Here is a 12,984-nt window from a genome sequence, read left to right on the forward strand (position 1 = left end):
ATGGGTTGGCCAGAACGAGGTATTTTCCGCCGACCATCTCGTGGGCCTGGTTGAACGGTATTGTACGGCAAGAACAGCTGAGCAGGCACAGGAGGAAAGATTCCCGTTCCCCAGGCATGGGCGAACCAGCGGACAGGGTAAGGCTGTCCCAACATATAGAGGGGGAAGAGAGCAGCGTGGGGCCATGAGGAAAGAATCAGAATCAGGCCAAGACACTAAGGGAAAACGGAAACCGGGACTGGGTGTCGAGGGGGTCTCCCCGAACCCCTATTATCTGTTACAATTGTAATCAACCAGGACATATTGCAGCCTATTGCCCTATTAAAGAAGAGCCAATGCAATGTAACCTCGGTGAAAATGAAGATGATATACGGTATGCATGTCCTGTTGTAACCACTGTACTTGAAAGATCAAGAAACAACCATATGTGCAGGGTGAAGATTGAAGGGAAAGAGGTTGAAGCACTGCTGGATTCCGGCAGTATGCTAACCCTGGTCGTTGCAGGCCTAGTGCCGAATCATAAACTGGATACAAGACAGGATATCAGTGTTACATGCATTCATGGGGATACCCGTCTGTACCCCACGGCCTTAGTGAGCATACAAACAGAGGACGGTCTGCTGGATTATGAGGTCGGCGTGGTCCCAAAGATGCCATATGATGTAATATTGGGTAGAGACTTTCCTAACTTTGCGAAGTTAGGCCACAAGAATGGCATATTTGAGAATCCAACAACCCTGACCAAGCAGGAAGAAGCATGGGGCCTTCAACCAAAGCCAAGAAAAGAGGTCTCCCAGGGGACAACATCACAGGTGCTAGTAGGGGAGGAGGAGGATGAAGTGGCAAACCTCGCTGATGACGAACAGCCCGGTACTAGTGGGGCTGGGGTCGATCTGAATCCAGAGGACGACGATATAGAACCAGCAGACCTGGCAGAGTCCTTGACTAATTTTGGGACGGCCCAAAACCAGGATCCAACCCTGCAACAAGCCAGAGCAGATGTGCAGGTCGTAGATGGTACTCCCATAAATGGTGGGATGATGCCTAACAGTTTTCCACACTTCATCCTGAAAAAGGGTTTGGTGTACAGAGTCTCGAAAATAGGGGTTGATGTGGTGGAACAGTTGTTGGTTCCCACTCGGTACCGGAGGACAGTACTGGATCTAGCTCATGGGCACATTCTGGGTGGACACCTTGGTATCGATAAAACCAGAGACCGGATTGTAAGGAGGTTTTACTGGCCAGGAATTCAAGCTGAAGTGGCTCGGCATTGTGGAGAGTGCCCGGAGTGCCAGTTAACAGCTCCCGACCAGCTTTTAGAAGCCCATTAGTGCCACTCCCCATAATCGAAACGCCATTTGAGAGGATAGCGATGGATTTAGTGGGCCCACTACCCAAATCCGCCAGAGGGCACCAATACATTCTGGTCATTCTAGATTATGCCACTCGCTACCCAGAAGCCATTCCCCTTCGAACGATGACTTCCAAAAATATCGCAAAGGAATTAGTGCTCTTGTTCACCAGGGTAGGGGTTCCAAAGGAGATCCTTACCGACCAGGGGACCCCCTTTATGTCCCGCCTTATGGCGGACCTTTGTAAACTGTGGCAGGTGAAACAGTTGAGGACATCGGTTTACCATCCTCAGACGGACGGGCTGGTTGAGAGATTCAACCGAACCCTGAAGTCAATGCTCAGGAAGGTAATCGATAAGGATGGGAAAAACTGGGATTGCATGTTGCCGTATCTGATGTTTGCCATTAGAGAGGTTCCTCAAGCCTCGCTGGGGTTTTCTCCCTTTGAGCTGGTATATGGGAGGCATCCCCGGGGAATCTTAGACATCGCCGGGAAACCTGGGAGCACCAATCCACCCCGTATACTAGTGTCATAGAGCACGTCACGGCAATGCAAGACAGGATAGCCACAGTCATGCCCATCGTCAGAGAGCACATGAGACAAACACAAGAACACCAGCGGCACACTTATAACCGGCAGGCTACCCTGAGGGAATTTCAACCGGGAGATAAGGTGTTAGTGCTGATCCCCACAGTAGAGTGTAAACTACTAGCCACATGGAAAGGGCCATATGAAGTACTGGAGAGAATAGGAGAAGTCAATTATCGGATCCGACAGCCAGGTCGACGGCCCCAGGAACAGATTTATCACATAAACCTGTTAAAAGCATGGGAGAGAGAGAAACACTAATGGTCACATACCCCACACACATTCAGGAGACAGCCGAAGTAAATATTTCACCCACTCTGTCCCCAGCGCAAGTACAGGAAGTAAAGGCCCTGATCCAGAAAACAGAGATGTGTTTTCAGAGGTACCTGGCCGAACTGAAGTTACGGCTCATGATATCGTTTCCCTACCAGGGAGAAAAGTGAGTATGAGGCCATATCGGGTACCCGAGGCTCGACGGGCCGCGATTAGAGCAGAGACTGAGAAAATGTTGACAGCTGGAGTGGTTGAAGAGTCACATAGTGAGTGGTCTAGCCCAATTGTGATGGTCTCCAAGCCCGATGGGTCGTTGCGGTTCTGTAACGACTTTCGGAAGGTAAATGAAATCTCAAAGTTTGATGCCTACCCCATGCCCCGAGTAGATGAACTACTGGAGAAAATTGGTCATGCTCGGTACATTACGACCCTTGATCTGACAAAAGGGTACTGGCAAATTCCTCTGACCCCCAGGGCCAAAGAAAAGACAGCCTTTGCAACACCTGACGGTTTGTTTCAATACACCGTCATGCCATTCGGCTTACACGGGGCCCCAGCAACCTTTCAACGGCTCATGGACAAAGTCCTAAAACCGCACAAGGCATACGCCGCAGCTTATTTAGATGACGTGGGGATCTACAGCCCAGATTGGGAATCCCACTTACCCCGGGTACAGGCAGTGTTAGATGCCCTTAGAAAGGCAGGGCTCACGGCAAACCCTGCCAAGTGTTATGTGGGGTTAGAGGAAACAGAGTATCTGGGATACACTGTGGGAAGAGGGTTAATCAAACCCCAACATAAGAAGGTGAAGGCAATTAGAGAATGGCCGAAACCAGTAAATAAGAAGCAGGTCCGAGCCTTCCTAGGGCTGACCGGTTACTACCGGAAGTTCATCCCAAGTTATGCCACAGTGGCCGCCCACTTACCGACATGACTAGAGCCAGAGGGCCAAACATGGTCAAATGGGATGAAAGGGCCACCAAAGCATTTAGGACATTACAGGAGGCTCTCTGTTGTAACCCAGTGCTGGTGGTACCAGACTTTGAGAAAGAGTTTGTGGTTCAGACGGATGCCTCAGAGGTCGGCTTGGGAGCAGTGCTATCCCAAGAGGTAGAAGGGGTGGAACACCCCATCCTGTTTTTAAGCAGGAAGCTGGAACCACGGGAAACCAACTACTCAGTCGTTGAGAAAGAGGCGCTGGCAGTAAAGTGGGCTCTAGAAAGCCTGAAGTACTACCTGCTGGGGCGCCACTTCACCCTCATCAGTGACCATGCCCCACTCACCTGGATGCATAGGGCTAAAGAGAAGAACGCTCGGGTGATGCGGTGGTTTTGAGTCTCCAACCGTTTCATTTTGACTTGAAACACAGAGCAGGGAAGGAAATGGGAAACGCGGATGGGTTATCCCGCATGCATGCATATTTTGCTGCGGTAGCCCGACCTAGGGGTCAGATCTAGGGGAGAGATATGTGGCAAAGAAGGGGTCGAGTGATAAGTGGCAGATATGTGAGAGCAGAGCTAATAAACGGGCTCTGCCCGATCACTAAAATGGCCACCCCTGTCAGAACTACAGATCACAAAATGGCCGACCGCCAAAACTACAAGTCCCAGAAGCAAGGGGAACCCTCAGAAGGTGGAGCCGACTCACAGATAAAGGGTCAAGAAAAACCAGGAAGAAGAAGAGAGAGTGCTGGAAGGAGCTATGAACAATAGAGAAAGAGACTATAGAGATTGGCTGGATTTACCGTGTATGAGCTGGATTGTTTGGACTTACCTGTTGGCGTTTGGACCTGGACCTACCGAGAACCCGATTCGTGTACCGAACCCTGCTATCCTTGACCTCGCCACGGCCTGGGTGGACCAGGACGGAGAAACAAACACACAGGTACTGACTGTCCTGTTCGAAAGAACTCTCATTCTTGGGTGATTTGGTGACAGTTTACCACTAAGTTTGTGACAAACGCTCCTAACCTTGAAGAGGTTTGCCACAACACGTATCTACCTACACACGTATCTACCTACACATACACACGTATCTACCTACACACGTATCTACCTACACACGTATCTACCTACACACGTATCTACCTACACACGTATCTACCTACACATACACACGTATCTACCTACACACGTATCTACCTACACACGTATCTACCTACACACGTATCTACCTACACACGTATCTACATACACACATATCTACCTACACACGTATCTACCTACACATACACACGTATCTACCTACACATACACACGTATCTACCTACACACGTATCTACCTACACACGTATCTACCTACACACGTATCTACCTACACATACACACGTATCTACCTACACACGTATCTACCTACACACGTATCTACCTACACACGTATCTACCTACACACGTATCTACCTACACATACACACGTATCTACCTACACACGTATCTACCTACACACGTATCTACCTACACACGTATCTACCTACACACGTATCTACCTACACACGTATCTACATACACACGTATCTACCTACACACGTATCTACCTACACACGTATCTACCTACACACGTATCTACCTACACATACACACGTATCTACCTACACACGTATCTACCTACACACGTATCTACCTACACACGTATCTACCTACACATACACACGTATCTACCTACACACGTATCTACCTACACATACACACGTATCTACCTACACACGTATCTACCTACACACGTATCTACCTACACACGTATCTACCTACACACGTATCTAGCTACACACGTATCTAACTACACACGTATCTACCTACACATACACACGTATCTACCTACACACGTATCTAACTACACACGTATCTACCTACACACGTATCTACCTACACACGTATCTAACTACACACGTATCTACCTACACACGTATCTAACTACACACGTATCTACCTACACACGTATCTACCTACACACGTATCTCTACCTACACAAACGTATCTACCTACACACGTATCTACCTACACACGTATCTACCTACACACGTATCTAACTACACACGTATCTACCTACACACGTATCTACCTACACACGTATCTACCTACACATACACACGTATCTACCTACACACGTATCTACCTACACACGTATCTACCTACACACGTATCTACCTACACACGTATCTACCTACACACGTATCTACCTACACACGTATCTACCTACACACGTATCTACCTACACACGTATCTACCTACACACGTATCTACCTACACACGTATCTACCTACACACGTATCTACCTACACACGTATCTACCTACACACGTATCTACCTACACACGTATCTACCTACACACGTATCTACCTACACACGTATCTACCTACACACGTATCTACCTACACACATATTTACCTACACACGTATCTACCTACACACGTATCTACCTACACACGTATCTACCTACACACGTATCTACCTACACACGGTTAATGTTCTGAAGAAAAGATAGATAAATAAATATATATATGTATTGGTCATGGCGTCCGAGTGGCAGCAGTCAAAGTCACTGTATCTCAGTGAAAAAGGCTTTACTCCCTGGTTCGAATTCAGGCTGTATTAAAAAATATATATATATTTCACCTTTATTTAACCAGGTAGGCCAGTTGAGAACAAGTTCTCATTTACAACTGTGACCAAGATAAAGGAGAGCAGTGTGACACAAACAACAACACAGAGTTACACATGGAATAAACAAAACATACAGTCAATAACACAATAGAACAAATCTATATACAGTGTGTGCAAATTGAGTAGGATTATGAGGTAAGGCAATAAATAGGCCATAGTGGTGAAATATTTACAATTTAGCAATTCAACACTGGAGTGATAGATGTGCAGAAGATGAATGCGCAAGTAGAGATATTGGGGTGCAAAGGAGCAAAAATAAATAACTAACAATATGGGGATGAGGTAGTTGGGTGGGCTATTTACAGATGGGCTATGTACAGGTGCAATAATCGGTAAGCTGCTCTGACAGCTGATGCTTAAAGTTAGTGAGGGAGATATAAGACTCCAGCTTCAGTGAGTTTTGCTATTCATTCCAGTCAATGGCAGCAGAGAACTGGAAGGAAAGGCGGCCAAAGGAAGTGTTGGCTTTGGGGATGACCAGTGAGATATACCTGCTGGAGCGTGTGCTACGGTTGGGTGTTGCTATGGTGACCAGTGAGCTGAGACAAGACGGGGCTTTACCTAGCAAAGACTTACAGATGGTGGGTTTGGCGACGAATATGAAGCGAGGGCCAGCCAACGAGAGCATACAGGTCGCAATGGTGGGTAGTATATGGGGCTTTGGTAACAAAACAGATGGCACTGTGATAAACTACATCCAGTTTGCTGAGTAGAGTGTTGAAGGCTATTTTGTAAATTACATTGCCGAAGTCAAGGATCGGTAGGATAGTCAGTTTTACGAGGGTATGTCTGGCAGCATGAGTGAAGGAAGCTTTGTTGCGAATAGGAAGCCGATTCTAGATGTAATTTTGGATTGGAGATGTTTAATGTGAGTCTGGAATGAGAGTTTACAGTCTAAACAGACACCTTGGTATTTTTAGTTTAGAATCGTTAGAATCGTCCAGAGTAGTGATGCTGGGCGGGCAGGCAGGTGCGGGCAGCGATCGGTTGAAAAGCATTCATTTAGTTTTACTTGTATTTAAGAGCAGTTGGAGGCCACGGAAGGAGAGTTGTATGGCATTGAAGCTCGTCTGGAGGTTTGTTAATAACACAGTGTCCAAAGAGGGGTCAGAGGTATACACAATGGTGTCGTCTGCGTAGAGGTGGATCAGAGAATCACCGGCAGCGAGAGCGACATCATTAATGTATCACATCCGACCGTGATTGGGAGTGCCATAGGGCGGTGCACATTTGGTCCAGCGTCATCCAGGTTTGGCAACTAGCGGCAACTGCAGCGCAATCAATAGGAGGTAAACAGTGGCTGGTGGTGAAAATATAACTGTGCAAGCCCCTTTACAGCCCGTTACAGCCCGTTACAGTCCGTTACAGCCCGTTACAGCCCTTTATAGTCCGTTACAGACCGTTACAGCCCGTTACAGTCCGTTACAGCCCCTTATAGTCCGTTACAGCCCGTTACAGTCCGTTACAGTCCGTTACAGCCCTTTACAGCCCGTTACAGCCCGTTACAGCCCTTTACAGCCCGTTACAGCCCGTTACAGCCCGTTACAGCCCGTTACAGCCCGTTACAGCCCGTTACAGTCCGTTACAGCCCTTTACAGCCCGTTACAGCCCGTTACAGCCCTTTACAGCCCGTTACAGCCCGTTACAGCCCGTTACAGCCCTTTATAGCCCGTTACAGCCCGTGACAACCCTTTCTAAAACAAAACAACATTTCTTGGTCGACATCTTTATGCTTTCGTTAATCTTCTTGATCTTCTTCCCTTTTTTTTTCCGTAGCAAGTTTGAGCAAATTGGGTTGATTCGTCTGTGAAGAGGACGTTATATAATGTCATAATTGTTTTGACCAGACAGCATCACATAGAGACAGAGAGGGGCGCTGTTTCCCTCGTTCTGATGCTTTCTACCTGTGAGATACATTAAGCCTCTTGCGAACCGAAGGAAAACTATGAAACACAGAGAGACGAAAGATATTGTTTAAAAAAAAAGAAAAAATCTTGGTCCATTTTTTGGGGAAGCCTTGCTTACCTTGGCACCCATGAATACGTGCCACTGCAGTGGTACCCATGAATACACTCCACTGCAGTGGTACCCATGAATACACTCCACTGCAGTGGTACCCATGAATACACTCCACTGCAGTGGCACCCATGAATACACTCCACTGCAGTGGTACCCATGAATACACTCCACTGCAGTGGCACCCATGAATACACTCCACTGCAGTGGTACCCATGAATACACTCCACTGCAGTGGTACCCATAAATACACTCCACTGCAGTGGCACCCATGAATACACTCCACTGCAGTGGTACCCATGAATACACTCCACTGCAGTGGCACCCATGAATACACGCCACTGCAGTGGCACCCATGAATACACGCCACTGCAGTGGTACCCATGAATACGCTCCACTGCAGTGGTACCCATGAATACGCGCCACTGCAGTGGTACCCATGAATACACACCACTGCAGTGGTACCCATGAATACACTCCACTGCAGTGGCACCCGTGAATACACTCCACTGCAGTGGTACCCATGAATACACAAGACTGCAGTGGTACCCATGAATCCACAAGACTGCAGTGGTACCCATGAATACACTCCACTGCAGTGGCACCCGTGAATACACGCCACTGCAGTGGTACCCGTGAATACACTCCACTGCAGTGGTACCCGTGAATACACTCCACTGCAGTGGCACCCGTGAATACGCGCCACTGCAGTGGTACCCGTGAATACGCGCCACTGCAGTGGTACCCATGAATACGCGCCACTGCAGTGGCACCCGTGAATACACACCACTGCAGTGGCACCCGTGAATACGCGCCGCTGCACAACAGATTGAATAAACTGCAATGACTTTGCCACTCACAGTTGCACAAAAAGACCAAATCACGTCCAGAGTTGTGAGATTTTATAGTTTGTCACTTAGAGCTTTGAAACTATACAACTTTACATCTGAAATATGTGCCAAAGTGATTGAGAAAAAAACCCTGTAATCTTTTGAGTGTATACAGACAAACAGACAAATGCTTTCCATCATCCTCATCATCCTCACTCCAGAATTATGCATGGATATGTGTATATGTAATTATATACGTAAGAGATACATTGTTAAGCGTTACTAATTGTCTCTCTCTGTCTCTCTCTGGCTTCACCTCAACCCTCCATCCATTTATATCAGATAAACCTGCTGCATGGGGGAGGGATGGAGGGTGCAGGGAGAGAGAGGAGTAGGCTGAGGGCACATGTAGGAGGCACCCAGGGAGATGGAGAGTGAGATAGAAATAAAGGGGGGCGGAGGAGAGAGAGAGAAGAACAAAAGGGCTAGCATGTTAGCACACACATATACAGTTGATATACGTATATATGGCAAAGCCAGAAGAGGACTGGCCACCCCTCACAGCCTGGTTCCTCTCTAGGTTTCTTCCTAGGTTCTGGCCTTTCTAGGGAGTTTTTCCTAGCCACCGTGCTTCTACACCTGCATTGCTTGCTGTTTGGGGTTTTAGGCTGGGTTTCTGTACAGCACTTTGAGATATCAGCTGATGTACGAAGGGCTATATAAATACATTAGATTTGACATCGGAAGTTTACATACACCTTAGCCAAATGCAATTCAACACAGTTTTCAATCCCACACAATTTCAATAAGATCGAGGTCGGGGCTTTGTGATGGCCACTCCAATACCCCGACTTTGTTGTCCTTAAGCCATTTTGCCACAACTTTAGATGTATGCTTGGGGTAATTGTCCATTTGTGACCAAGCTTTAACTTCCTGACTGATGTCTTGAGATGTTGCTTCAATATATCCACATATTATCCCCTCCTCATGATGCCATCTATTTTGTGAAGTACACCAATCCCTCCTGCAGAAAAGCACCCCCACAACATGATGCTGCCACCCCTGTGCTTCACGGTTGGGATGGTGTTCTTCGGCTTGCAAGCCTCTCCTTTTTCCTCCAAACATAACGATGGTCATTATGGCCAAACAGTTTAATTTTTGTTTCATCAGACCAGAGGACATTTCTCCCAAAAGTACGATCTTTGTCCCCATGTGCAGTTGCATTCTGAGTGGTATGACGGCTGCGTGATCCCATGGTGTTTATACTTGCGTACTATTGTTTGTACAGATGAGCATGGTACCTTCAGGCGTTGGACCAGACTTGTGGAGGTCTACAATTTTTTTTCTGAGGTCATAGTTGATTTAATTTAGATTTTCTCATGATGTCAAGTAAAGAGGCTTTGAGTTTGAAGGTTGGCCTTGAAATACATCCACAGGTACACCTCCAATTGACCTCCAATTAACTCAAATGATGTCAATTAGCCTATCAGAAGCTTCTAACATCGTTTTCTGTAATTTTCCAAGCTGTTTAAAAGCACAGTCAACTTAGTGTATGTAAACTGCAGACCTACTGGAATTGTGATACAGTGAATTATAAGTGAAATAATCTGTAAACAATTGTTGGAAAAATGACTTGTGTCATGCATAAAGTAGATGTCCTAACCAACTTGCCAAAACTATTGTTTGTTAACAATAAATGTGTGGAGTGGTTGAAAAACAAGTTTTAATGACTCCAACCTAAGTGTATGTAAACTTCTGACTTCAACTGTATATGTGATTGAGAAGAGTGTCAATGCACCACACATGTATGTTGAGCTTTGAGCGAGAGAGAAATAGAGAGAGAGAGAGAGAGAGAGAGAGAGAGAGAGGGAGAGGGAGAGAGAGAGAGAGTGCGTGAGGGAGAGAGTGAGAGAGTGTGTGAGAGAGAGAGAGAGAGCGTGAGAGAGAAAGCGTGAGAGAGAGAGAGAGAGAGAGAGAGAGAGTGAGAGAGAGAGAGCGTGAGAGAGAGAGAGAGAGAGAGAGAGAGAGAGAGAGAGAGAGAGAGAGAGCGAGAGAGAGAGAGAGAGAGAGAGAGAGAGAGAGAGAGAGAGAGAGCGAGAGAGAGAGAGAGAGCGTGAGAGAGAGAGAGAGAGCGTGAGAGAGAGAGAGAGAGAGAGAGAGAGAGAGAGAGAGAGAGAGAGAGAGAGAGAGAGAGAGAGAGAGAGAGAGAGAGAGAGAGAGAGAGAGAGAGAGAGAGAGAGAGAGAGAGAGAGAGATACTATATAAACCCTTGATGACAGACAGGGGGCGCTGTATTGAATCCATCGTGCAGCCATCTTGGTACTCTTCAGTTGTAAAATATGTTGAAAGATAATAGAAATGCATTTATTAAATGTATACATTTGGTTTTTGACAGGTGTATTCTATTACAGATACCTTAATGCAAACGTGAACTATATTAAGTTAATTAAACTTATAAATAATTATTGTTTAAAACATGATTGCGGTGATTAAAGTATAGTTTTTAGAGAGTAATGTCACTGTCCCCACTAAAACAACAACAACAAAACAGGCTACTTAAATACATGTAACTTTTGCCTTGAAACAATTAATTGAAAAACTGTAAAATTGTATTCATTCGAGAACTGCTCCAACTGGTGAATACCAATACGGCCGACCAGTGGCTTCAAGGTCTCTCAACGGCCAAATACATATCACCAGCAATCCATGGTTTATACACATCGTTGGCCACTATCCATTACAGCTCTAATTGCGGACGTCTCGCTCTTCAGAACGCACGTCTCTCTTCGGTCCAAAATGGTCAACTACAGGACCGCAGTTTTGTTTCCGCCGTCATCACTATATGTTAGCTCCAACGTCAGAGGAGAGTTTGGAGAGAAAGAAACAATATATATCTCCTCTGACTCACTGGAATAAGCCGAGACACCACATGCAACCCCGCCTCCTCCTCCACCTCCTTCTCCTTCTCTAGCTGGAAGAATTGTGACGGCATTTGGGAAAAGCCAGTGAGAAGAGCTGCGACGAGCTGCAGTGTGTATTGGCCACTGCGGTGCTTCAGAATGGCGGAGGGGGGCGGCAGGTGCAGTGGATCTGGGATGCTGAACGGGGACCGCGGGGGATGGACCAACTAATCACCCTCCCGCACGTTCTGCCAGCATCAGAACCACGCCGTGACAGATCTGGACTTAGGCTATTCTATCTTCAGGAAATATTAAGACTGCAATGAACTACACCACTACCAGATGTAAGGGGAAATATATGCAACACCGTACCTTTTTAGGCTAATTTATGAAATGTTTAAAATCTGTCTTGAAGACAAAAATTCGCGTGCTCCTAATTAATGAGCTGGTCACATTTGCTGCGAGCGATGCGAGACACAAGGCACTATTGCCAAATGCCATCATTTAAATACTTTACTTCTACACTATAACCAAGTAAAGCTATAGGCTTTACATTTAATCGTGACGTATTAGTGTGTACATCCGTTGGGCTGTGGATACATTAGTGCCCGGGATGATTGTATTGGTTGGTTTTATCGCCGTCGCGTAACGGTGTCTGTCGGTGTGTGTTCAGAGCCCTGAGCTGTTCCGTGCCGCCTGTCGACACTACAGCAGCCTGCGCGCCTCAGAGCTAACGGAATAACGGGATATAGTACTGTGCTGGGGACTGGATCGGTGTCGTCGCCGGTGCACCAGAACAGGCCACCTTGCACTCTACCGGCTGGGGAAAAGCACTACAACATTAAGCAGCGGGTTTCCTCACTAGAAGATTTGTCATATTTTTTTCTCTCTCCTGTTAAACGGATTGGAACTCCACACTTATGACACATTGGGGGTTATTCGATCATATGGAGAGAGAGAGGATCAATAATTATTTCCTCACGTCTTCCTCTTCATTTTCTTCTCCTTCTCCTTCTTCTTCTTCTCCTTCTTCACCCCTGCAGCACAAGCAAGAAGAACTGTCGAAGCAGTTTCTTTTTTCTCTTCTACAGCATTGGACAAAGAATGCTGCAATCTACTGAATGGACATGGACAAGAGAGAGACAGGATCCTTGTTGCCACGGAGAAGAACAAGGAGCACATGAATAGGTATCTCTCCCTCAAGATGCTGATGGAATGTTCTGACAAGGCGTGAGGCAAGGTCTTCAGGAAGTCTAAACTAATCCTTAGTGATATAGTTTAAATAGGCTGATAGACACACAGAGGGACCAGGTGAATAGGTTTGCAGAGAGTCTGTGCGCGTGTGAGAGAGAGAGAGACCGAGAG

At 46.6% G+C, this 12,984-nt stretch overlaps 1 protein-coding gene across 37 annotated transcripts in view; it reads left to right on the top strand.

The window, feature by feature from the left end:
* Positions 1-11,639: 11,639 nt before the first annotated feature.
* LOC127913101 (putative uncharacterized protein DDB_G0290521) overlaps positions 11,640-12,984 on the top strand; it is a 113,903-nt gene continuing 112,558 nt past the window's right edge. For all 37 annotated transcript variants that reach the window (XM_052484441.1, XM_052484443.1, XM_052484444.1 and 34 more), the window contains exons 1-2: positions 11,640-11,963; positions 12,663-12,807. The gene's annotated coding sequence lies outside the window, so the exon portion shown is untranslated. The remainder of the gene's footprint in view (positions 11,964-12,662; positions 12,808-12,984) is intronic.

Source organism: Oncorhynchus keta, chromosome 28 (genome assembly GCF_023373465.1).
Source record: "Oncorhynchus keta strain PuntledgeMale-10-30-2019 chromosome 28, Oket_V2, whole genome shotgun sequence".
NCBI classification, from domain to species: Eukaryota; Metazoa; Chordata; class Actinopteri; order Salmoniformes; family Salmonidae; genus Oncorhynchus; species Oncorhynchus keta.